Source organism: Nematolebias whitei, chromosome 14, assembly GCF_014905685.2.
Source record: "Nematolebias whitei isolate Nwh7 chromosome 14, NemWhi1, whole genome shotgun sequence".
In the NCBI taxonomy this organism is placed as follows: domain Eukaryota; kingdom Metazoa; phylum Chordata; class Actinopteri; order Cyprinodontiformes; family Rivulidae; genus Nematolebias; species Nematolebias whitei.
In genome coordinates this window covers 13436311-13458955 of record NC_056511.1, presented here as the reverse complement: position 1 = coordinate 13458955, position 22645 = coordinate 13436311, and positions in this window count along the sequence as shown.

Genomic DNA, 22645 nt, shown 5'->3' with positions numbered 1-22645 from the left:
AGCAATGGCTCTGTCCTTTTGTGTAACAAACAGCATTTGTAACAACAGTTGCCATTTGTTAGTAAAAAGTGATTGCTTTTGCGGCCGTCCCTCGATATTTATTGCTATCCAAAAGATTGATGATGCTGATCAAACACAAAAGTGATGATATAAGAAATGACAATGAGTGTCTGACTTTGCAGTTTGGTTCTGATTAGATCCAATCATTGTCAGTCTTATCCTCATTTCCTTGTTAGCATGGTCATACTAATGTACCTGCAACAAGTTTAGGTGGAACGTTGTGTTTATTTGTGCAGAGTACAGTAAGTTCTAGTTTTATTCAAATGAACAACAATCAACCAAAGCTGATTATACGTCTTGTTCAGGTTTAAAAATCATTTGGTGTGTTTGATGTCAAACCTGCTCTGACATTGACCAAAACATTGGAAAGTGTCCCAGCATATTCAACTTGCATGGTAAATTGATCTCTCTGTTGGGGACCCAGTGGTCAAACTTATCTCAGGACATATCAATCACAAGATTGATTTTCAGTGAGTCACTTTGTCACTTCTTTGTCAAATAACACTAAGACACAAGTGCTTCAACAAAGACAGGTTTGTCCATCCACCAATCTCTTTCTGTCTCCTTTGCTCCATCCATCTTCTTCCACAGAGCATTGAGCCAACGCTTCTGCCCTTGTCCCCTCTCTTTGTTTCACCTTTTTGTCTGAACCCCCCATATTACTGTTAGAGGAGTTTCAATGTGATGGATAGTGAATTATCTTTACCCTTCTGTTATTGCAGATCCACGATCCTCTTGGTGCTAAATATACAGAGGTAAACAAATTAACAAATAAAAGCAACAGTTCAGATTTTGGGCTACATCATCAGCAAAAATGTCAAAGTTCACAAACAAAAACACCCTCATTCACCCCACTCTGGCCCATGAGCAAGGCTCTTAACCCCCATCTGCTCCCTAAACAGATCTCTTTTGAAAAGGAGTTCTCGTGGATCAATGAGACTACCTGTATAAATAAAGCGTAAATGAAATAAATAAATAAATTTGGCACAATCCAGATCTAATTCATAAACATGCATTCATCTTCTGGAGTTACACTAACTTGCATAGTAAAATTAAGGTTAAGCAAACCATATTCCACTATCCCATTTGGTACATTCTCTGTGTATAGCTTTTTCTTGCCTAAGGTGCAAATGCCGGAACAATACAGGACATAAAGATTCTGTGGAAAAGCACGAGAGAAAATACATTTTGCATATCCAGTGCAACTTCAATCAAGGACTGGTCATTTCTTTAGCCGTTACAAATTACTTGTTCATTGCTACAGTAACATCAAGGGAACCATTTGATGAGATATCATATTTTATTTAGGCTTTGACGAAGATTATGAATGGACATACAAGGTGCTACAACAAACAGATTGTGAGATGATTTATGCACCCACCTTTCTGCCTCTAACACACCATAGAACAGAATTGAGATCCATTGGAACTTTTTAAAAATTATTTATGAAGGTAACATCAGTCCTAATTTTTCTCCATGACCCCGAGCAGATTATGAACATTTGTAATAACTGTAAAATGTGAAATTAATGCAAAAGTGCCTTGACGTCCCACTTGGGAGTTATTAACCAGCCTTATCTGTGCTTCTCAGAATTGGACATTTTGGAGAGTTTTTCCTATGAAAAAAATGTACTGGTGCATGTATATAGTCAGCTACTGAGAAAAAAAAAAGCTAACTTTGATGTGTACGTTGGTGTGCATTTGAACCATAGAGCAATTCAGCATGATCCGACTTTGAGCTTTTTGCTAATTTTATTTGTTCGGACAATTTAGGTGGTACTTTGCAAATCATTAGCAATGCATTTACATTAACATTAAGCCCTGGTCCTTTACCAGTGGCCAGGAATCTTGAGGGTTCTGTACAGTACCATAGCTGTTAATAGGACTGCAATTTTTTTTTTTTTTTTTTGGGCTAACACAAACTAAATGGCATGTAGACATCCTTTGGGAAATTATAAAATGTTATCATGTTCTTCAATCTTTGTTCAAAAATAATGTGGAAAAAAGGAAAAAAAAACAATTTTCAATTAAAATTTACTTACACTGTTTGCTTCCTAACAACCTGTTTAACTTAGCAGATATCTGTAGGACACACGAAGTGAAAATGCAACGAGTGGCTTTTTTTTTTAAGCAACAGCTGCTAAATAAGTATCAGTGATAAATGAGCAAGTTCTCCCTCCCTGGGATTTGCATCTTCTTTCCAGAGCTCTGTAAAAGGTCCCATTTGAACCACTGATGAGTTTGCATCAATCACTGAGAGATGCTCAGAGAACAGATCACTGGGGCCAGCCTTCTGAAAACAAGATCAGAACTACCAAATCAATATCTCAGTGACTTTGCATTTGCTCCGACAAGTTTAATGCAACCAAGTGTCACCACAGCAACTGTACACTATGTACTATTAGTGAATATGATGGACCCATTACAAAGAAGTCACACTTTGCTTCTTTGATGTTGGAAAACCCCTCAAAAAACAATCATAGCCTCAGATTTTTAGCCGACCGTCAAAGTGGGCTATCACTATGTTCACTGTGAGCTGCTGCACCAAGGCGAGTTATCAACAGCAGAATAAGGGCATACTTTGGTCTGTAGAATCTTAATGTGGCGTGCTTCACTGGCACATTCATTTCATACTCTGGGACAGCTTCTCCCGCGAGGCCGCAATCATTTTGCTCACTACTGGAGGACACAATGTAACTCCATTTTCCCCCAATCTATGCTTAAAGAAGCATGAAACATCTAATCAACAGAAAATGGCTAGCAGTGGTTCAGTTGGTATGTCATATCTTCATCACTATCAGAATACTGGCGGTTACAAAGTCTTAAAAAAATGTGTTTTAAGTCAGATTCACTTTTTTGTTGTTGTTAATGGAACAAGAGGCATGAAAAATCACAAGATCTAACTGGAACGTCAGGATTTTGTTTAACTTTTATGTGCGGGCCACAAATAGAGGCCTATTTTTCTTTTATCATTCCCTACCAAATCAAGAATAATAATTTAGAAATCCTTCATCACATGTCAGTAGAATCTTTTTGTAAAATTTTCCTCTCGCACTATGGCAACATTGAGCTAAGTTGATGGGATGATCATGGTGTGTTGAGTTACAAATGCTGTTGATTCAATCTTTGCATATCTGCGGACACATTTTTACTGACAGTCCTAATAATTGCTTATTGTACAATGTGCAGCATTTTGAAACAGCACACCAAAAAGTTTAAACATTGTTTTTCAACCAGTTTTTTAATGATAACTGTTGAGAAACGGTGAAGATGCACAGGATTTTTAAAATAACAGTGATGACCTTCTTCCTTTAAAGATAGAGAGAGAGGAAAAAAAAAAAAAGGTATTTAAAACAGATTCCAAACGTATTTAAAAAAAGTCATATGGAATGTTCATAAGATCTAATAAACTAAACTTTTTTAATTATGTTTTTATATCTGAAAAGGGAGGCGTCTTTCTTTAAAACAAGTTTTTATGTAAAAATGGACTATATCGTGTCTATATCAAGCATGAGATAAACAACATTTTAACCAGTAAAAACTGTAGTTTTATTTTATTCAGTAAAATAACTCATTTGACTTTTTTTTTTTTGCTAAATAGAAAAGCGTTTTAAAATTGGAAAAATTTAGAGACTGCGATGTGCCCCTATGTCATCTCTGTGAATGTTTGACTAACTGATGTGTCCTTACAGCTGATTGGCTGGAAGGAATTTAAAGAGGAACAAGCTCCGCCTGTCACGAGACCAGGCTTTTGGATTCAGAATGACCAGACACAAGAGTAAAAAAATGAAAACGGTTTTATTTATTATTGAAGCTACAGCCAGGGAGAGGATCCAGAAGAGGTGGCTGGTCTTTACAGGCAGTATGGAGAGAATCACCTGTCAGAGGTGGGCAGGGTGATGTCACTGTCACCAATGCTGGTGGGAAGGTAGCTGCAGAGGGAAGTCTTTAATGCTGTGAACAGCAGGGTAATCCAGGGTCATGATCCAGAAGGCAAGGGGTCAAGCATGGGGAGTCAGAGTGCATTAAACAGATCCAAGGGGTAATCCAAAATCCAGAGTCAAAGGGTCAGAATAAGTTGTTGTACCATGGTCAGAAGAGCAGAGCAGAACCAGACAAGTGGTTATGGTAGTATGAAACAAAAGCTTCAAAACATGCTTCAAACCCTGCAGTAAAATTACATCAGAGCACTGCTTCGGAGCCTGTTTTGTTGCGGAAAGTCACATGACACGTGACGTCCGAAACACAAACTGTTTCGTTGTTGGAATGAATCGCTTGACTGGTTCGCGGTCCAATCAGCTGATTCCCTGGCACCGCCTCGTCTCGATTCTGACAGGTGACAGGTTGAGACGGCTTTGGATTGAGAGCGCTCAACACTATGAAACAGCTCTAAAATGTTTGCAATGTGTTGGAGAGTAGGTGTGTTTTTGCCGTTAGTTGAAATTGAGTAATTATAGAGGCAGCCAGGAAAAGAGGTCGTTCTAACATGTGGGAACACTTCATTCTGCTCATGATAAGGTGGTTGTGGCATTTAAATGTCAAATAAAGTTCTAGTAATGTTCAGCAGTGAAGATATTATCTAACCCATTTAACCCATGTACTTAATATAATTACAGTAAAATGATGTATGTGATTTTAATAATCGTATATCAGTATGTGCTCAAATTATTTTTTTAATTTACATTAGTATATTTCTGCAGGTGCAGTGTTTGGTGTGTTCAATTGAAGCATCATGATACCTCCTCTATGATTAGACACTTCAGCGCCAAACATGGAGATGCTGGAGATGTCATTTCATTATTTTTAAGAATGATAAAGACTCGGACTCTGCCACAGTTACACAAGAAAATACCACTGCAACATTTTTATTAAATCTCTTCAATGCACATTTATCAATATTTATTCAAAAACATGTAAGCATAAATAAAAAAAATATATATATATATATTTTTTTAACCACAGTAAAGTAGTTTCTCTAAAACTAGTCACTTAAGTTCTTCCGTGTGTGACACCTAAAGCACACCTAATTGGAGCAGCATTGCAAAATGCCACAAGAGGTCACTGTAACTGAAGCTTCAACAAATGAACCTATTTTTGAAACATTTTGTCCAACTGGTTCAACGCTTCATAAAAGCTTCATTTGCTCATCACTACATTAAACTATGAATGGCTTGGGAATCAGGGCCCACGGGAGGTGTAATAATCTTGTACCACATGAGTGTGGGCATGGAGTTTAAGTAGTGGAGAGAACAGGTGAGTGGCATGAAGGTTGATTGCAGTGAATCAGATGAGTGGGCGTGGTGACAGAGAAGTGACATGAATTGAAGTGCAGATTGACAGGAGTTGATGAGAGGGATAAACAAAACATGAAGGAGAGGGGCAGAAAATGTGGCATGTCATGAAGGGGCAGGGAAATGAGCAGATGGGGAGCCATTGGGGGCCACCGATCATGACACTGCCTATTTGTGGAGCAAGGGAGGCCAAAGTTGGTCTGATCGTTGCTTGTTCTGTTTTTCAGCCTCACTCTCGCTCCTTTCTTTTTTAGATGCCAGTTTTTGCACCTTGTCACATTATTGTTCACTGTTGCTGGAGTTACCGGCAGTCCTTGTTTCTCCGTTCTTGTTGTTGTTGTAGGGTTAGATCCTGGACCACAGGGTGTGGGGTGCGGCCCAAATCTGATGATCAACTGCTTGCTGGTTCGGAACATCTTTCTCTCTTTTTGTTTGTTTTACCTGGAGCTCCTAGTTCTACTTTTCTGTTCAGACGATTGGTGATTAAAATACTTTATTTAAACACAATCGTCTGGACTCCATATGTTGTGCATCCTATGAGTCACACCTGGACATAAGGAAAACATCAGAGACATAGAGATAGGGTGTAAATCTTAAGGCTTTGTCATGCTTCTGCGTTAAACACAAAATGTTGTTAGACATTATTACATGTATACATAGAAATATAGACCACAGCTAATCTTCACTGCATTGGATTCCAGACCCATTTGTCTTTCTACCAAAACTTCAGAGGGTATTCATATCTGGATGTTTAATCAATAAATTGAGATTGCACATTTGCATGTTTAAAGGATTTTGAAGCCTGTTGGATTAAATAATAGTATACACCAGAGATTCACACATTTTTCAGTTTCTGAATCACAAAATAGCAGTGGTTGAAGCTTGCAACTCCAACTATTGTTGATTTAAAGTGTACAAACAATGCTAATAATAAGTTAAAGATTTAATGACAGTATCAACAACCTTAAGTGTTGTTATATTTAATTTATGTTCACTGTTTTTTTTAATTCAAATAATCTATCACAATTAGCAATGCATATGCCAGTATCATTATCCACTCATCCATTCCTTTTCTTTACCCTCGTTTCCTTTACGTGTTTTGGGGGAAGCTGGTGCCCATTTCCAACAGTTACTGTGTGAGAAGTGGGGTACACCCATGGACAGGACGCCTCTCAGGGTCACAGGGCTGCATGGAGACAAACAATCATTCACACTCTTACACTTCAGGACAATCTGGAATTACTAATTACCATAACATGCATGTTTTTGGTCAGTGCGAGGAAATTGACATACCGGGAAAAACCCTCACGAGCACAAGGAGAACATATAAACTCCACCCAGAATGGACCTGCGAGGTGACAGTTCTACCCACTTTTTTTCCATGCCACCATACTTTTATCAATCAACGTTTTAATTTGATTTTTGGATTTCATTCTATTTTCTTCATTTGGTGTTTGATGACCCACAATGAGGTCCTGACGCCCACTTTGGGAACTATGAGTGGACTACGTTTACTGTACATACGGTGGAGCTCAACAAGAACACGGGAGAAACAGGAGAGTAAATTAAAGTAACCACCATTTAAATTTGTATGAATAAAGACAGAGTGCTTGTTACCTTGCGGAGTGTTATTCATATTTCTGTTCTCAAATAACCTATCTTGTGGTTGCTGCTTTTAATGTGAATTGTGTCGTTTTACATTCAGCTGCATCGCATTGTGAACTCAAAGTGCAAAAATGCAAATATCCTATTTTTCATGCCACTCTTGATTAGCAAAGTGCGTAGGTGAGTAAAAAAAAAAAACAACAATTAAAGGGTAAATGCCTTTGCACCAAAAATTCAAAAGATGCAATGCAGTGTTTGTTGTTCGGTTCGAAACCTTTTGCACAATCTAATAAAGAGCAAGAGGAAAAAGTGAACATGCATATACTGTCAGTCTACTTAATGCTGCGTGCTGCGTACTGAAGGAGGCTCAAGGAGAGCATCACAGCAGGAAGGAGATGTTAAAGGGCGGAGAAAGGGATGAGGCTGTTTGCAGTGACAGTGACATGTTGTCCCACTGCTGGGCTACTGGGACACAATCAAAGTTAGAATGAGTGTGTTAGGATAAAGAATGGCTGGAGGCTGTTGTGATACGGTTGCCATGATTCTTTTGGGACTCTCAAGGTGTTCTGTCAGCTGTCCAGAAAAGCTGGGAATGGAGGTGGAGGGAAGCAAGTACATAAAAAAAAGGTTATAAGTGTAGATATTGAATACGGTGGATGAGTGTCCGAGATTCCATTAAAGTGTACATGTCAAGTTTATTTAGAGTATGAAGCAAGAAACTTTGTTTTGCACACTGCCATTCTTCTCCGACAGTTCACAGCAGGAACTCACCAGTCAGTTGAAATGAAATTGGATTTTCTGCAGATGTTTGCTGCTCACTTACCTTTTAGAATAGGTCAATGTTTCCTATTTAGTGCCTGCTATGATCTACAATGGTAAAGTTAACTTAAATTTGCCAGAAGTGGACAAATCAAAATTATTATTTTATAATAGGACTTTTCAAATGTGCAGTTACAGTAACATGCTTTTAACTAGAGCAGTCATTTCTAACCCGAAACCTGGTCTGGACCGACCTGGATTAGGGCCGGTCCAGGCCGTAATGTGATTAATGTGCGGGCCGGGCCAGTTTCGAGCTTTGATGCGGTTTTACGAATCATACAGCACAAATAAAATGACAGGCTAAAGAAAGAAAGAAGACTGCAGCAGTTAATCAGACTGTGGACAAGATCGCTGGCACATTGCGCAATAATTGCGCACGTGGGCTTAGGCTTCTGCGGTTTAGCGAATCATACAGCACAAAGGAAACTAAAAAAGAATGCATGATATACAATCTTGTTAATCTACTTGTTGAAAAAAAAAAGATTAAAAAAAAAATTACTTGTTGGGGAGGAGGCAGGTCCGACTGGCTGGTTTAAAGAGGTTTTAAAAAGTTGCGTTACGCTCAGATGGACAACCTGTCACCGGCCGCGCGCACGTCCGCTGACTCTACAGTTGAAATTCACTTTTGACCTGTCCAGGGTGTACCCCACTTTTCGCACAGTGACTGCTGGGCATGGGCACCAGCGACCCCAGCTACCTGAAAAAGAAGAAGCAGGTAATGGATGGATCAATCAGCTGATCACCGGCTGCATGCGGTTCCGCACCTGCTCTCATCTGCAGTGAAGGAAGTAGTAGCATCTACAAAAACTGAAGCGAGCAGTGCATTCAATTAAAATAGCCTTGTTCTATATTTTTCCAAATGCTTTTGCTAAATGGTAAATAGACTGTACTTATATAGCGCCTTTCTATCCTTTTTCAAGATACTCAAAGCACTTTACACTACAATCTGTGTCCTCATTTACCCTTTCATACAGCACTCTACTAGATCTCTACAAAGCTAATTGAACAAATCATCCTAAAGAGACTAATCAGAGCTTTATCACATTCAAATGTAGATGAACAGATGCTCGGATATATTCATCATTTAACACGGATTCCTCATTTTTCTGAACTGAATAAAACGTGCATTGAATTTAAGGAAATGCAAACGTGAGACGTCATTTATATTTGACCCATCAAAATGAATGCGGTCATTTATTTACAGAATCAAAATTTAACATCAAACATTTACATTAATTTGGCAAATTATGAAAATAACAACATAAGCAATCAATCAGGAAAAATCATACGGCCATGATTTTTCTGTTGCTTCACCACAGACATTTATGAAACTGTACAATTATGATCTTTTACCCACACGGATGTGGATGAGCATTTTACACAGACATTTCTAAATATCTGGAAGAATATCTACTTGATAAAAAGTTTAAAGATGGGAAAGAAGTTTAGAGGGAGTAAAGATGGTATGGGAGGGGAAGTGTTCACCAGAATTGACACTCTCCATCAGAACCCAGCTCTCCCCGGTACGCTTGGTAGGAAACTTGACTCATTACCTTTCTGAGGTTAATCAGCAGATATGGAGCTCCGTTAACGCTACCTGTCCAGCGTCTCCTTAGGATGCTGTGAATCGTCAGAAGTAGTGGCGAGTGAAAATGTTATAATCCCATGGAACTCGGAAGAGCTCTGTTGTCATGTCAGGATCATCCCGTCTCTCACAGAACTGTCCAGCGCTAGGACATATCAGCACTGTCCGCGCCGCAGAACTTCTCCAACCAGCAGAACTCAACAGAACTTCTCCAGAGCTTCAACAGAACTGCTAACTGAACCCAACAGACCAGGAAGTACCGACATTTTTAAAGAGCTGTTTTTCGGTTCATCTGGGAGTATTCCCATTGGCCAGAACCGACCAGACGGGGTGTGTTTTGTGACGTAAAAAGGTTAGAATGCAGCAAGAATTGTTATGGAAAGATCAGAAATGTTCTCACAGACAGAGAGAGTTTTGTTTTGGCGCGTTTCAGAAACAGGTGCCAAAACCTCTATATTTACGTCTGAGAGGATTCTAAAAACATGACAGTTCATTCCAACAACTTGTTTGCGTTTGACTCCAACCTTGGACCAACTTGCACTTGCTCATTCAAAGGCAGAAATCAGAAAATGCATAAAAATCTGTAACAGACCTCAACATGAATTCTAACTTTGCATGAGAAAAAATCATTACACAGTTAATACAATTGATTAGTTCACTGCAACATCTAAAATGGTTTGAACTAAGACACTTTGATTATCAACATTTGTAAAATAGTAATGATAATAAAAAAGAGAGTGTTCTTTTCACTTGAATCTTCAAGAAAGAAAGTCTCAGGATGGGTGAACCTGTATTTCTGGATTCAAATCAATGAAATGACAGTTTCTGTCCCACAAGGCTCTTAAGGTCAAGGATTTTGACCTTAGGCTTAGTCGTGACACCAGATTAAGTTCACTACACAAACACCGATGGGACACACATCAGAGGCTATGAGGGGTTCAGTGTCTTGCCCAGGGACACTTCGACATGTGACTGCTGGTGGATTCGAACCCCCAACTCTCGCATTGGAGGATGGCTGCTCTAACCACTCAGCCACAGCCGCCCAAAAATATTAATAATATCTAAAAATATTTTTGTTCATCTGTATAATAGCCTATTTTTAGAGTTGATTTTTTAGGCTATTCCTTTTGTATGTTATCCATTTGGTGACTTGTTAATAAACATAAATCTGATAGCTTCCTTTCATTACATGTTTAAAACTATCATGTCAAACTGATTTGCTTACAAAAGCAGTAAAAGCTTAATTAAAAAAAGTCTTTTTTTAAAAAATTTTCAAGGGTTTATTTCTCAAATTACCGGTAATCCATTGGGTACGGGTAGGAAAAAAAAAAACAACAACTAAAAAACATACACAAAAAAAAATATGGGCTTGGTCCGGTCCGGGACAGATTTATTAGGCCCAAATGCACCTCTACTTTTAACATCCATCCATTTATCTTTATCTGCTTCTTCCCTTTTTGGGTCGCGGGGGTTACTGGTGCCCATATCCAGCTGTGTGAGAGAGGTGGGCGACACCCTGGATAGGTCTCCAGTCCATCACAGGGACACATGGAGACAAATGAGTCAAACAACCATCACTCTCTCACTCACACAGTTGGACAATTTAGAGTTACCAATCAGCCTAACATGCATGTTTTTGGTCTGTGGGAGCAAACTGAAATACCCAGAGAAAATCCACGCATGCACAGAAAGAACATGCAAACTCCACCCAGAAGGGTCCCGGGCAGGGATTTGAACCGGCAACTTTCTCGCTGAGAGGCAACAACTGTACCAACTGATCCATCATGCTGCCCAGAAATTTAACAGTGAATCACATTTCCCCTCAAATATTGTTTTAGATAATGCACATTGGTTTAGACTTGCTGAAAAAGTGTTCAAACTGTGATTGAGTTTTATTACAATGTGAGCAGTCAAAAGTGGTGAGAAAGTTAAGAACTCTCGTATAAGATTTACTGTAACACCCTCTTATTTGGAATTTGTGTGTGCAAATATCTTTGTCCAGGATGAATGGAAACATTTTAGAAAATTGGAAATCCAAAATGGCCTGAAAAACTGCAGTCAAACTAAAGCAAATCTGTAGTTCTCAGTGCTAATCGGTGGCTGTGTACCTATGTTTTTTTTTGCTCAGGTTTTCCCGTTTGACAACATTAGTTTAGTTTTGGAGTCTTACTACTTGAATATACTGTAAACAAACTGAAACTCCAGTTTTTGTAGTGATTCTGTTTCTCTTGTTTTTATGCAGAAGTTTCCAGTCAGAACAGCAAAGGCAAAAAGGCAAACTTACAAATGCAATTAAAAGAGGAGCTGAAGGGAGGAAAAGGAGAGAAAGAGGGCCAGAGATGATGCTTTCTAGTATTTTGGATCCTTGCTGCACATTTCAACTGTGGCCTTCCTATTTATTATTAAAGCTCTCAGATGAATCTTTCATGCACCGGAAATTAAAGAACAGAGTGGAGGAGTACATTGATGAAATAAGTGATAAAAGGGAGCTGCACAAAATAGACAGAAATGCAGTGTGCAATAAAGTGAGAAACAATGGTAACTGATGGCAACAAAAACTTTGTTTTTCTCCATAAATGCACTACACTTCAGACTCAGAGTCATTATATAATGAAGACGTTAGCAGGGACACAAAACTCTGTATCAGTCAGAACAGATCTTAGAGAAATTAAGCAATGCAAATCCAGAATAATATCTTCAAGGCCGAAGGGTTGTTTAATTCAAGCGGTCATATTGATACTAAACTGCACTATTGCCAGATTATGTTGGCTATTTTGGGCTGTAACACAAGTATCCATGAGGACATGTGACCAAGGAGAAATGAAAACTTTTTTTTGTTTTGTTGTTTTTGGAGAAAAGCAGAGAGAATACAACTTGTTTATTTTTAACAGTTTGATATGCTGTGTCCATTTAAATAAGTTGGTATGGAAAATCAAGATTTTTAACATCTTGGCTTTGAACCCAACTCTCTATCACTGATTTAATGTCACAACATACCACATGATAAACATCCATCCATCCATCCATCCATTATCTTTTACCCGCTTCTTCCATTTTGGGTCATGGGGGTCGTCGGTGCCCATGTCCAGCAATCACTGTGCGAGGGGCGGGGTACACCCTGGACAGGTCGCAAGTCCATCACAGGGCCACATAGAGACAAACGAGACAAACAACCATTCACTCTCTCACTCACACCTAGGGACAATTTAGAGTGCGTGTTTTATGCATGTTTTTGGTCTGTGGGAGGAAACCGGAGTACCCGGAGAAAACCCATGCACGAACAAAGAGAAAATGCAAACTCGACCCAGAAAGGCCCCCGGACCGGGATTTGAACCAGGGACCTGCTTGCTGAGATGCAGCAGCTCTACCAGTTGCACCACCGTGCAGCCCCACATGATAAACAGCACTATGAATTAGTCTACTTTGCTGGGTACTTACACTTTCCTTTATGTTTTCAACTCACAGTTTTATTTCATTATCTACACTTTGGGGTCTCAGGAACATGAACTTCTTGATCTGTTGTGGACATACATCACTTTGAAAAGGTCACAAGCTCAGCCTGGACAGCTTACCTCAACGTTCTTCTGAGTACATTTTGTAAACTCTAAGTTTATGTACAAACAAAAGAAAAAGATCAATAAAAGGAATAAAGTTTCACTGTGATTTATTTCTCTTATAGAAATTATTTGTCTGTATTTTGGCAGTCCGACTTAGGTTTTTCCAATATTTTGTTATTCGTATGTTTAACTTTTCTATTTACTTATCCGGCCAGATTTTTTTAAGTACTTTTTTTTTTTAAACATTACTTTTTAATCGGTGTAGGTTAAAGCCAAATTAAAATTTATTGTTGCAAAGCTGCTCTGGGAACACAGCATAGTTCTAACCAATTCTTGGTTGTGTAAACTCCACATGCACACTTGAATACAGCAGAAAGTATGTTTCCAGTAGTGACAATGTGTCTGACAGACAATCTTCTGTCATACGCTACGTGTGAAAAGCCAACTCCAGGACAGTGCTCGGACAAGACTCTCAGGGTGCTGTCAAAGTTCATGTGGATTACAGCTATACAAAGCTGCAGTAAAGTGGAGGGCAGACTGGAAGCTAACACAAATCTGCTGTGTGAAAAAGAGGGAACAATGGTGGGGAGTAAGGGGACAAGGAATAAGGTGTAGATGAAAGAATGAAACACCCAGCTGTCATGGCCTTGATCACACATCTTGAATAAACAATGTGGAACTTTCCTCCTGCATGTGGCTCGTTTTACACAGTCAGGAACTTAGACCACACTGTGCTGTTATAAATCCTTTTTTTTTTTTTATAAGCATTAGATACAATTTACAGCATCATCAAAGTGACCATACTTGTAAAACATGTCAATATTAGGTGCACATTAATAAAAAAGAAAAGGCATAAAGGAGTTGTTTTATACTCAGTAACGAGTCAAGTCTGCACAACTCCAAGATCTCAAGTGTAAGTGAGCAAACCGTTGTAGCTGTGGATGAAAATATGGTGTTACAAATATATTTTATTTATGTTACAGTGTGTAACAAAGAAATCATTTCCAATGTTTTTTTTTTCTGAATTTTACTGATAACACATGAAAAGAAACTGGCAAAAATGTGACCTTTTGCAATTTTCATCAGAACTCTTGCATCATTTAAACAAAAGGGTATTTTCACAATTACAATATGGTTCAACTTAAATGAAACACAAAAACTGACTAGGTTTTATGTATATACACACACACACACACATTTGTAAAAGTGAACAAGTTTGTTTGATATACTTGGTTTGTGTCCTAGTTTAAAATAAAGCCTTGAACAAAAGTAACATTCCTCATTATAGTACTGAAGGTCAAAGACAAAGTAATCCAAACTAAATGTGTGTTCCAAAGACACTCAGCATCCATCTTGTCTAAATTTGTAAACAGAAAACTAAAAGTAATTGATTTTTACAAACATGATAATTGTTGATTCAGATTTGTCTCTAAATGTGTACCATGAAGTGAGTGTGTGAATAGTTGTCTGTAGAATGGACTGGCATCCTGCCCTGGGTGTATCACATCCCTGCCTTTTTGAAAGCTACAAGTCCCTCATCCTGTGTGATCTTGAACAGCCTTCAACCTGCACAAGACATGTGAGGGAATAAATGAATATATTGAACATTATACAAATGCACCCATCATCTTGGTGCTATACATGCTTGTTTCATACAGCAGCATATGTTTTTCAAGTTGCAAAAAAAGGTTTCAGAAATATTAAAGGCATTAAGTCAAGTGCAGCTTCCATTTTCATGTTTGTGTGCCCTGTTTTTTGTTCTCACAAAACTCTAAAGCTTTAATGATATCTGATACGCAGTTCTCTGCACATACAGTATATTGAGAGAAAATGTGCCTGTGTTGGCTTGAAACAAAAACATCTTCTTATACGTGTGACCTCTCAGAAAAGTCTGTTGAAAGATTGTCAGAGAATGCGCTTGCAGCAATCCACCACCATTACCCCTGTGGCCCATAAAGACACATTGTCCTAGTGCTGCTCCTGAGAACCCATACATCTTGATCCACTGAACAGTGGGAGTGGAGCAGATGTTTGTGGGGTCAGGCTGTAGTTACAGCCTAAAGGAATGTTAGCAAAATTGTATCATTTGTTCAAAGACACCATGAGGTCTTTGCTTTTTGTTCTCGAGTCTATGATTTAGCTGTTATAATCTGGGGGATAAATGAAACTAGTCAAAAACGTGAACACAAATTAGATTGTGCTATTTCTTGCTGCCTGTGTGGGCATAAATGACTAAACTCTGTTAAAGCTTTATTGTATAGAAATACGACTTTCACCACAACCTATAAGTCTAAACCCTGTACTTTCTGTAAAGTGGTAAATGTACTATGAAGACAAGTCATGTCGGCTCTCTGATATTAAGAAAATGTGTATCTGCTGTCTGGCAAAAAATTGACGATACCAGAGATATTTTGTGCAATTAAGGTCCTCTTGCCCTCAGTTGTTGTCAGTTACCAGAAGCTTGGGGTCTTGAGTGCTCAACACAGTTTTTGGTAGTAGCTGTTCCAGGAATTTTACTCTTTTGTACGGAGATTTTAAAAGTTGTTCCTGGAATCTGCTGAAGCCACTTTCTGAGTGTAGTTCAAGCTCAGAGCTGCGAGTACAACCATGACCGTAACTTTCCACATTTTCTCAACTTCTTCTGGGGGTTTATCAAGATTTTTATTTTCTTCAAAGCTGATGTTGGGATTTTGATGTCAATCTCTTCTGCCTTCTTCTGCAGTTTTTTTATGGCAACGTTTGATCAGTTAATTACCATCTTGACCTGGAAGTTTTTGAAGGATCATAGCTCTTGCACTCTTTCTTTTTAAAGACCGAGTTAATTTTGAGATTCACAAGACATTCCAACAAACAAAAACAAGCAAACAAACAAACACTGCATTCTCAATATTCCAGGAACAAAACAATAAAAAAAAGTTAAGCCAGGTCCTCTGGATGTATTCTTATTCTTGACATGTATTAGTGTTAGTGTTACTAACTCAAGGGCACTAATGATCTATCATCGTTAGGCTCATGGTCCTGCTTTTGCATGTGAACAAGTTTGATCTGTCTCCAGCAAACTGATTGATCCACTTTTGAGTTTATTGCAGCTCTTCAGACTGAAAATGTATTTTGGATAAAAGACGCAATGCTTCAACAATAAGAATCCATCCAGAGGACCTGGCAACTTTTTAAAGAATAAACACTACCATTTAAATAAACTAAAGATGCATTTGGTTTTGTGTAATCCCCACTACCTTATAATACATGTGGGAAGCTGTTTAAATAAAAGAGCTATAAATGCTTTAAAAGAAAATCACAATAAATTATTTATTCAGAAAGACAACAATAAAGTCTAAACTGATGCTTGTTAGCAACATTAAAAAAAAACAAAAAAAAAACATAAAAGTTTGTATCTTCCCAAATACAGTAGTACAAGAACCCCTTGATTTGGATCACACGTCTCTTTTGTGAGATTGGGAAACTTTTGTTATAATTATTACTTTGTTGGTCTTTAGTTCTCATTTGAGTTTAGGGTAATTGATTCCAATTTTATGTTTTTAATTATCCAAATAAATGGCTCTAACACCTGCCTTCTCCAAACAACATTTTGATCAGTTAAAGGTTGAAATAATTGTTAAATATTTACAAACTCATAATCAATCTAAACAAACCATTATTAAGGCAAGTATCATTAAGCAACCCATCTGTTTGTGACATTTGGCAGGAATATAATAGATGTGGGCATGCTCTGTATTTGTGCGATAGGGCAAACAGACGGAAATCAAAGAATCCAGGCTCTGAGACGGAGCATCTGGCAGTCTGACATTTAGTTGGCTCGCTGTCTAACCACCTGTAAAGGTCTGTTTGTTTACATGCCGATTTTTGCTTTGGTTTGTCTGCACACAGCTGAGATTTATCTTTGTGTTTATCTCAGTGGTGGAGAGCTCTTTGCTTGCATTCCCAAATCTTGGTTTTCCAACATTTAGCTAGACAAAGAGTTGTATTAGAATGCAGATCTCTGTGATAGAAGAGTAAGGGACTTTTCCTCCAGTTAAGATGCTTTAAAGAAATAGATGCAGTCCTGATGAATATAGTTTTGTTGTTCTAATCTTCAATGCTGTCATGGCTCAAAGAAAAAAAAAACTCAAGATGTGGAAAGGTAAAATTATGCAGCCGATGCTTGACAAAAAACAAACAAACAAAAAAAACCAAGAATAAAAATCAGAAACTGCAGTGTGACATCAATAAAGTGCAATTATGATGCCGAATTGAATGCAAATCTAAAAACTGTGGTGCAAGCAATATAGAGTAAGAACACAGAATAGCCTAAAATACTAACAAAATGTCAGCCTCCCCACCATCCGACATCTACACCTTCAGATGCAGGAAGAGGGCCACCTGCATCATGATGGACCCCACTCACCCAGCACACACACTTTTTGTCCCGCTCCCCTCAGGCAGGAGGTTGAGGAGCATTAAGTGTAGAACCACTAGACTGAGGAACAGCTTCTACCCTGAAGCTGTTAGACTCATGAATCTCTAATCAGGATTATCACTGCATAAAAAAAAAAAATATCACTGTAATGCCACTTGATTGTTTATGAGCTGCTGACTATCCATGTTACTGATCTCATTGTGCTGATGTAATAATAATAATAATGAATTTAATTTGTAACACACTTTTCATTAACAAAAATCTCAAAGTGCTACAGAGTGCAACTAAAATCAATGATAAAATCATCTAAAATCTGTGAAAAAATCAACTAAAATCAATGATACAATCATGTGGAGGCAGAATAGGCTTGCTTAAAAAGAAAAGTCTTTAAGCCTTTTTTAAAGTCAGTCAATGATTGTGGAGCTCTCACTGTATTTCACACTGCTGTGTTCATTCATACTCATCTGCTCACACGCACTCACGTTTGTGCTGCTGTTGTTCGGCATATTGCTTTTGTACTACTAGTGATTACTGTATTTTTAGTTTACTGTATTACTTGGTTCATATCTTAGATCTTATTACCGTTTTTCTTTACAATTTATACTTTGGTTGGATGTAACTGGGACCCTGTGTACACAATTTTGTTCCACCACATGTACCACATGAGATGTGAATGACAAAGAAACTTTGACTTTGAAAAAAAAAAAAACAAATGAGGAAAAAATACCAATGGGGTAACCAGCTCATAAAGCAGATGACTCTCAATCTAATCAAGGCCTGAACTTAACACAATAAGTTAAAAATAATAATAATAATTTACTAAAATCCCCAAACAATAAGACAGGGAAATAAACAAGATACATAAACTAAAAGTCATCATCCTTAAAATAAAGTCAATAAAGAAAAATACAAAAAGAAAACAAAATTAGAGGCATTTAGATTAGAACATAATTAGAAAATGTAGGTCCAAATATTTAAGTCTAGGTCAAGCTTAGGCATCGCTGGTGCAAGAAATACCCTTACCATACCTTTGGAAATATGTAGACCAGTACTATTTTAATATTCAGCTTCCCACCATGTCAGTTTTTAGTTTTTGTTTTGCCAATTCATCCACCTACACATTCCTCCTCAGTAATATTGTTTTTTTGGTTCTGGAAACATCTGATTTATATGATTGACAGTCAACTAGCAGCATTTATCTGAACACTAAAATGTTACTGCCCAAAATGTTTGTCTTTTAATCTCATTTTGGAACATAATTAAACTATTTCAAAAGCTGTAATGAACTTTTAGGGTAGATTTTGAATACAAAACAGAAAAAAAAACAAAAAAAAAAAAAAACATCTTGCATCATGAACTGAATGTAACTTTTTTGCTTTATTTGTCAAAGTTGTATGTTGTTTTATTGTTCTGGGTGAACATGTTCATGCTGTGTCTTCAACATTACCTTGTGTCAGATAAATTATGGATGTTGTTTTTATTGTGCTTTATTACTGAGGATGAGAACATTCTTCCCCTTTGCCCTGAGAACAAGAAGCTCTTTTGTCTTCCAAAACCGCTAAAGAGTCTCCCAAAACACTCTTATCTTGAGCAGAAGAATGTGTCTGTAAAGCCCATGAACCATATATTTGTGCAAACAAAGAGTGCTCTGTGAGGCTACAGCTAGCTTCAAGGTCACCCGCCGAACTACTTTGTATATTCAACTCTGCTGAGCTGATAACGTTATAAAAGCAAGCAGACAACACGGCTCGTGGCTATTCTCTGTGACTGGTATTCATGCTTATGTTTATGCAGTAACTTGTCCTGAAATCTGACCTTGCATGTAAAATGCTGATAAAAACAAACAAAAAACACACACACACACACACAAAAAAAAAATTTTCAGCTGCTATGAGAGTGGTTCTTTTGGGTGAACAACTTCAGAGTACGGAGATTTTTCTCCAACAACATACAAACACGTGAAACTGTTAAAGTTTCATGTAACCCACGACTATGGAGCACCATACACTTCTAAGTAAACCTTTTGAGTCATTTTGCATGTAATTATTTACATTTGAAAGTTGGTAAAACATTTTTTTTATGTATACTAAGTTCAGTCTTTTTAGTTAATCTCATTGTGTGTTCTTTAACCCTTTTTATAAATCAAACCTGATACTTCCTGAGCTCAAATTGGCCACCTTTTTATGTCTATGTTCGTATGACTTTTTCCATCCATCCCCTGGTTACCACTTTTCTCCATTTCTCTTTCTTCTCACTTTTCTAATGACATACTTGCTTGAAAAAAAAAAAACCCTCCACACACACACAAAAAAAACCAAGAACTAGAAGGATGAGAATTTAGTACTGTTCTGAAAGCTAGCAATTTACTAAGAAATCTCTACTATGGGCTTTTGTCCATTTGCTAGCAGAAATATTCATCATTCTGCAGTGGAAAAGAAGAGATCTGAGGATATTACCTCTCTAACTTATTATATTTACTGATGGTTTAAGATGCTCATGACCCTTTATCCCTTTCGTTGTTCTTTGATAATTAAAGTCCACATCTATATCTTTCAGTTATCAGGCTCCTCTTTTGTGGAATCAACTTCCAGTTTATGTCTGTGAGGCTGACACATTGTCCAGTTTTGGGCTTAAGATTTTCCTTTTTGATAAATCGTATAGTTAGAGTTGGCTTGTCATGCTGCCTTAAGCTTAGAATACTAGATGACAAACTGACCTCATTTCCTTAAATGAATTGTTAAAATTGAATAGTTTTCATTTGATATTATTTCTATCTTAGCATGTGATTCTTGACCTGCCATTGTGTATCTGTTCTTCTCAAACCCAACCTGTCAAAGTAGAAGGCCACTTGTCCTGGGCCTGGTTCTGCTAAAGGTTTCTTCCTCATGAGGGAGTTTTTCTTTTCCACTGTCACCTCCATGCTTGCTCAAGATGAGAGTTCTGCGATGGAGTTAAATTCAAAGCAGTCTGCTCCTCAAATAAATAGTGTTAAATTATTTTTTTATGAATGTTTTTGTTAACTTATTATTTTTATATATGAATGTTTCTTTTCAGTGCCCTGAGATGACTCCTGTTGTGACTATATAAATAAACTGAATTAAACTGGATGGCAAATTTATTTATTTTTTTTAGTTTTTAATTAATTAACACACAAAATAATGATAATATTTTTAACATGCTTTATGTTTTTGATAACAGTAACTAAAGTACTTTTCTTAACCTGCCCTTAGTTGAACCTTCATTTTTTTAATTCTTCATGAGAACCAATTGTAGTTGGAGTTTTATTGATGAGCTTGAGTAACCTTGAACCAAACTTTTATTCATGCTGGTTTCTTTAGGCTGCAGGAACCAAACTGAACATGATAATGTTTTCTTTGCTCCCTGTGTGTACATTATTGCTGGTGTTAACTTCGTATTTTTCTTTTTTTTTTTATAACAGATTTTACGTTTTGTTAATCTGGCCCTTTTATAATTATCTGCATTAATGTCATATTCCCTCACCCCTCAGTTGGGTGACAGATGGCCATACTTGCTGAAGCAATTTTTTTTTCAATGCAACATATTTACAACTATTTTTGTCTTGTTTTAACCGTAAAAGTTTTAAACTGTATTTTTATCTTTTATTATGTAGCTAGAAGTAAGTGTAGTGCATAATATACACAGCTGTACAAAGTGTACTAAACTTTATATTAAGGCCAGAGTAAAGTAGATCATTACATGCATACAGTTTGCAATGTGGTACCAGTCACATTATTTCATTTTTCCTAATATAAAGGTGATGCTTTTTTTTAATTAGGCAAATCTAATCTTGTGTAAATTAAATTAAATTAAATTAACATTAAAATGAGCTTTCTCTCTCTCTTTGTATTCTTTTAAAGCCTAAACAAACAAACAAAAAAAAAGTTTTTAGGATGAATACATTGAATTTCACTCATTAATAAGATTAAAATCATTATCCATGAAAGCAGTTATTTGTTACTGCTGGAAACAAGTTTGAGGGACATAACGCAAACAAAAAGCACTAAAATCAGATAAAAATACATGCAGTGATTTGTGGAATTTGCAACAGTTAGTGATTTTTTTAAACAATAAACTATCATTTAAATAGATGCATTATATATTTGATGTTGAAATGTGAAGTGTGTGATGTGTCTAGCATAATGCTTTTAAATTTCTAAGTCGTAGTTATGGAAAAAGTGACATAAATACAATGACTTCCAACCAATAACAGCGTGCTTGTTTAGGCCCAAGGCTATGTAACAGTGACTTTTCACAAAGTGTACAACAACACATTAAACGCTCTCTGCACTTGATTGAGTCTTGAGGTATTTCAGATCTCATTAAGACCACATTTGTTGTCTGAGCTAATAAAGTCACTGGGGGTAAAATCTAAACGAGGTTCACACTTTGAACATGGGAAGCATAATTAATTGTTAACTAGATAATGTATTGTGCAGTGTCAACATTTTAAATGCATTTTAAAGTTTGGACATGCACAGTTTACCTTTTGTCTCTTGAATGAAAATAATTTATTTTGGAACACTGTAACATTTTGATATGGTATACTGGGATTGATTAACTGTTAGTAGGCAGCTCTGTACCATGCCTTCTTTCATCTGGTTCTTCTTGCCTGTTTGCATACCCTTGATCTTCCTCATCCAACTTTTTCTTGCCAGGTCTTCAAACATATCTCAGTTGCAGCAGTAATACCCAAACTCCTTCACACTATTACTGGGGCACTTCTTTTTTTTTTTTTTTTAAGAGTGCCTTGTCCCTTTTTCAAAATTTCTCGTCTTTATCCGACGCTGGCTATTTCCAATACTTCTACGTTCTTCTACTTCCTACTTCAGTTTTTTTCCACTCCTTGTATTGCTCAGACTGGGTTACTGGGATGTTTTATTACTCTAGCAGCAGCAGTATATGATATCGACCTCTCTCCACCTCCCAGCAAGCCTCTGCTAATAGAGAGAGAGTTTGTAGTGGAATGACTCAAGCTAGGTTGACTGACCTCGGTCATAGTGTAACAGCAGGGGGCACTCTTCAACCTTCCGTGCCATTTGTTGCTGTGCCTGCCAGCTTACGTATAAATGAAATAGGCAGAAGGGGAACAACAATGCTGCTCTTTTGTCACTGTTATTCAGTGTTCTTTTTATGTTTCTGCATACAGGAGTGTGATCCCATGCAAGGGAACTGCCTGTCCTTTCCTGTACATGAGAAAAGGGCAAAAGCTCAGTGGGAGGAGGAGGACAATGCTGTCGGTCTCATTAATATGGATGGATTGCTGCATCATGCTCACATGTGTGGTTGCCTCC